Raw genomic sequence first — 5,712 nt, 5'->3', positions numbered from 1 at the left:
ATATTCATGTCCATACACAAATGATTTCGTATTATTTGTAAGGATATGGCTTCTCGTTTGCAGGAAATGAATTGAAAAAATTCATCTCATCAATTCAATTCATCTCAGAAACAAATTTTTGAATCTGTTTAATCCTGTAATGAGAATATCAAAGGAAGAATTGATTTACTCATCGTTTGAGACCAATTCTTCATTACCCTATACCTAATTTATCAAATCGCCAACCCAATTGACATTTGAGACCAGTTTTTTTTGACATCCAACTTGAAAATAGATAGATTGAGAAGAAAAATCATATCAATCTTACACAAAAAAATCAAATCTCTAGATGTAGTTCGATTTTCACCTTTTTATTTTCCCTCACTTCCCATTCTCGATCTTTATACATTTATGTTGGTACTGGAGTAGGAGACGATGAAGTAGAAAATCAGACGATGTTGTTGGAGAATCAGGAGAATACCGTGGTTCTGATGGTGGTGCGGGAAGATTTGGAGGAGGTTTTGTTGGTGGTGGTGGTATGAGTGAAGACGAAGAGAGAGTACAGATCTCGTATGGAGAAGAAGAAATGGATGGTAGGGTAAGTTGGGTATTTCTTGAAAATGAAATGGATGTAATTCACCCATATTAACAGATTTGGAGTTTTTGTTTCATTTTTACTGGATATGGTTTTCATTTAACCCAAATAATATGGCTGGTGTTAGTGTAACTCTAAGAGTATCACCTTGGATTTTTATAGCTTATTATGTTTATTTATTTATTATTTTAACAAAATATCTTGCCACACCGACTAGCTGCTGCAAAAGACTTCTTTTTGCGGTTGTTGCCAGATATTTTATTACACAACCATTATGGGACATAATTGTATGCATTATCATTCTACTTGTAGCATTTATACACAAATAAACAAAATTGACTAAAATGCCAAAAGTCGGATTTTATTAATAAAGCCCAGTGTTTTACAAAGTACACAACCTTAATGAAGAAATAAGAACATACACAAATAATTTTACAGATTCTCAGATTCACTCTCGAATTCACATACAGGTTCCCTTACAGATCTTGTGCGATAGTAAACAAACTTCACGCTTCAAAGAGATGCGTAAAACAACTCCAGCACTCCATTATGAGAGTTTCAATCACTTCTAACACGGCATTGACATTGTTACTATGTAGAGTTTCAATCACTTCCATGGCATGTCCTGCAAAAGGGACCAAGCTTCACTTGGAACTCACTACTTATGAACCAAATCCACTGTGAGCTTGAGAGGTTTCAAGCCCTACTAACTAATTTGCAAACAACCAGTAGTCACTGGAAGCTTTTTGGCTGAAAGTTTTTAGTTTTATTTAACAAATCTAAGATATTCCTTCTCCCATAGCAACAACATCATATAGTCTAGTAATGAGACCTCCTCTCTCTTGTGAGCAGACCGATGTAATCAGATATAATCTCTGACCTATATGTAAGCTGGTGCTCCAGGTAGATGAAAAAACAACAAGCCCTGCAGGAAATTCATCAGATCGTATGGGATAACCTTTTGAAAACCCTGCACCTGTAAGGGCACCTGAAGTTCCAGGCTGTCTTCAAGACAATAAACTGATTTTAAGCAAAACCAATAAACTGCTCTTAAAATGCTTAATTACTTATCATTTTACTCATGTTTTTGCCTGCAGCAGGGATGTATTAAGCAAAACAAGACTCGTACCCTTAAAATTCTTGAACTCTTCTGGCTCCAGAAAGCAGGTGAATGGATCATTTAGCGTGGCGAGCATTTTCTTTATTGCCTAATCAGAAAAAAAATTATCAGTACAACTACATTGATTAGCTTGCCAAGAAGATTGTGGAGGGCTTCACCCGTTTCGCTTTTAAATTTGAATGAATTAATGTGTAATAAGCAAGTAGGTTAGCACAATACTGCTTATGTTGCACACTGGGAAGGTCCACAAGAACCCAGTAGGCAAGTATTCAACAAACTCGGAGGAGTCCGATTTATGTTACATTCTTATTGCAAAATTAATTTATTCTTAGTGATGGAACTCATACCTTCACAATCTGCCAACTGACTTCCTTCACATCCAAATTGGACTCCACTCTGCCAGACAAAAAATCACTTACTCTATCTTCTTCTTAAAACAACAGAGACATTGCCAATCACCAAGTAGCACATCCGTACGAGGGAGATCAAGACACTTGAAACGATAATTCTTTCTGTAAAAAATTGCAGGACATACTATTAAGCATATGAAAAATATTTAGAATGCGTGACATAAACATGTCTAACCACCAAATTTGAAGTTGAAAATAGAAAAAAGGTACCGCAACATTAGTCGCTACACATGAACCGGTGGACATGGTTCACCTATTAAGAAAAGAACAATATCTATGAAGGTGTAGCTAGATTCATTTGGGTATACATGCCTAAATCAAATGTCTGACTTTAAAAAATTCAATGAAGATGAACAAAGCAACGACTACGTGCCCACAAGAGCCTTCCACTCCCGCTGAACCAGCAGATCAACCAAACTTTTGTCTATAAGATCCCCCATCCAAATGCAAAGTAAAAATGAAACTATATGCAAACAACCAAAATTAAACCTGAAATGACCAAATCCTAATATAAAGTTTTACATGGAAGAAAAGAGAGAGGTTCATATAACCAAATAGATCTCTTCATATAAGCAAACTGGATTGATATAGTTCTCCAGATCTAAAGACCTCCAATTGATTTTTAGGCTTGATAAGCTATCTGTAAAATTCTAGAAATAATAAACACAAAATCCATATCAAAAACGAACAATTGTAATAACCTAAAGCATATATTTAAGAAAACAGATGTACCCTCTATTTATATCCGACTTAATAATGTACCCCGCTTTTTTTTCCTTTACAAATGTACGCCTACCGGATGTTTTCCATCCTAAACCGTTAGAATAATCAATTTTTCGGTCAAATAGTCAATTTATCGTGAGAAAATGATGCTACGTACTTGTTTTCGAGATGAGAAAATGATGCCACGCATTAATACGACGTGTCACATATATAGACACACATCCAGGCCAAGTAAATCTCGTAGAAAATCAATGGTTCAGATCAGGCCTAGAAACTATGTTTTCTCCGCCAACAAGTGTGATGGAAAAGTTGAATGATACAAGGAAACGAAGAAGCAAACTCGTCATTATCTTCTTCTTCCCTCTTTCCCTATTTTCCTGATAATTTCTCTCTGAAATTCGTTGTCTCTGAATCAAACCGAAAGGAACCCTAAAATCAAGACAATTATACGTGAAGATGGTGAAGCCAAGACGTGGAAAGAAGAAGGAGAAGAAAAAGAAACCAGAAATTGAAAGGTTAGTATAGGGTTTTGATTATTGGGTTTCGATTGAATTGATTTTTTGGGTTCCTCCTTTACGTTTATGATGTTTATTTGTTTGATTTCAGTAACAATTATTTGGGTTAATGTATATCTGTTCTTAGGGTTTGGACTGGTTAAATGATATAGATATTGTTTCTGAAGTAATCGATGATAGGGTTAAATTGATGTTAGGGTTAAATTTATCTCTAGGTTTTCTGTTTTTATTCATTGATTTGTAGGGATTTGTTTATATTCCATTATTGGGTTTTCATATGTTTAGTAAATTGATATAGGGTTTTCTGTATATGTATTGTAATCCTTGTATACGTTAGGTAAGTGCTTTTCATCTTCAATTTCATTACTTATTTGCTGTCTCCTTGCATGATTATATCATATATGTTGTGTATGGGCTGGTGCAGCACTGTAGTGCCTTCAAATACCTTAGTAGTCTAGTATCCACACACAGTATCAGAGTCTTCATATCACTGATAATGGTACTTAGAGTGTTGTATTTGCGATTAAAGCATCTACCATTCCTTTCAAGCTGTTGGCTACAATTAACATTGGTTTTCTGTATATGTATTGCACTACTAAATTAAATGGAAAATGGGTTGGCTATGTATGTATGATCAGGATAAACAGAGTCGCCGGTGGTTAAAGGATGCTTTACCTCTTGAGACTACACTTGTGCCTGAGTCAAAGATTGAACCTGATAATGTGAACAAAGAGTTGAGCAAGAGTGCTGATGGAAAGGATGGCGCCAAACATTTCTCTGGGGCATCTGAGATCCCTCGATCGGGATCATTTTTTGAGGTATTTTTTCTTTGGTTAAATGTGTTAGGGGACTGGATATGCCTAAGCTGTGAGACCACCGACATTGTCTTAAGAATTACAAACCTCGGGTAAGATAATTGGAAGCTCAGATGAGTGATAATGCAATGTATCACTGATCACGCTACAAATTTATATATCTGTGAGGGTGATAGTGTTTAATATTAACAGTAGATAAACCTGATACCAAGCTTAAACATTTACATCTAGTTTTTTTAGTACGAGGAAAAAGATCAATGTTTTTCCTTACCAATCAGCTCATCCGACATTTCTTGCTAAAATTTCTTAGCGATGCCTTTCCGTTGATTTTTGCAGTGGGTTTAGTTTTATTTTTCTTATCTAGTGTATTGGGTTTTCTGTTGTTGAAAAATATGCCTCCAAGTTCTAGTCGACATATAGTAATCTTTGCCTGTACATATGTGGGATAAATACAGCACGATGAACGTGGTAGTGCGGCACAAGGTGGCCGAAGCTTTGGTCGCAGAGATAGTAATGGTATATCTTCTCATCCTCTTAAGCCCATCAATTATTATCTCGTCAATCGCGTCTTAATCTTTTATTTTCTGCACCTGTTTATCACTCTTGAAAGAGCATCCAAGTTATGTTGTATTTCTTATATTGTATGTAAATTTTGGAAAACAGCGAAAAGTTAAGTTTCAACTAGTAGAAGTGATTTCTTATATTGTAAGTTAAATTTTGGAACACTCCTTGACTGTGGGTTGTTTCACCTGATAGTCATAAAGCTTCTAAAACATTCTGCCCAGGGATTGCTTATAGAAAAAGGATGACGACAGCATAATTTCATTTATTATTTAATTTGATGGCCAGGATCTTGCTTTGCATTTATCTCAATAGATTATGGACATGTGAGCAACCCGAAGGATAGGTCAAGTGATAGGAATGGAAGAGACAGGAGAACACAATTCGGCACAAAGAGGTGACAAGGCCCAACATTACCTCCAGACCCAAAAGGAAAGAAGAAAGCAACGAAGTATATGAATCTTTAGATGTACCTATTTTATGTTTGTGTTTATGATGAATTTCTGGAATGTTATGTTAAGATGAGACAATGGAGTTTCTGAAATAGGTAAGTCTTTATTAAACTATTGCAGTTACATTTGCAGATTTTTCTTGAATTCCTTGCATATTTCATGTACTTTTCCCTTGAGTGTTTCTTTTGTTTCTATAACTATTGCATATGAATCTCATCTTAATGCTTCACAGTGTTTGTTGCTGCTGCTGATGGTTGAAACATCCACCCCACCACCACCCATTTAGATCTTGAAACAGTCACCAAAAAGTAGAGAAAGTAGAGATATGTGAGAGAGAGAGATAATTAGTTGGACCAGCCACGTAGATATGATGTGTACACAGCTGGCGTGGCAGTCACCAAAAAGTAGAGAAAGTAGAGATATGTGAGAGAGAGAGATAATTAGTTGGACCAGCCACGTAGATATGATGTGTACACAGCTGGCGTGGCAGAACTTAACTGTACACATGGAGGATAACTCGGACATGGCATGACTTAACTGTA

General features: G+C 35.9%; 1 long non-coding RNA gene across 1 annotated transcript; it reads left to right on the top strand.

The window, feature by feature from the left end:
• Positions 1-3,154: 3,154 nt before the first annotated feature.
• On the top strand, positions 3,155-5,346 carry LOC113362220. Its single transcript, XR_003365639.1, has 4 exons — positions 3,155-3,342; positions 3,981-4,160; positions 4,613-4,673; positions 5,007-5,346. It is a non-coding gene; the product is annotated as an uncharacterized LOC113362220 (long non-coding RNA).
• The last annotated feature ends 366 nt before the right edge of the window (positions 5,347-5,712 follow it).

This window comes from Papaver somniferum, chromosome 3, assembly GCF_003573695.1.
Source record: "Papaver somniferum cultivar HN1 chromosome 3, ASM357369v1, whole genome shotgun sequence".
In the NCBI taxonomy this organism is placed as follows: Eukaryota; Viridiplantae; Streptophyta; class Magnoliopsida; order Ranunculales; family Papaveraceae; genus Papaver; species Papaver somniferum.
Note: the sequence above shows the minus strand (reverse complement) of the source record. Positions and strands in the feature narration are given on the sequence as shown.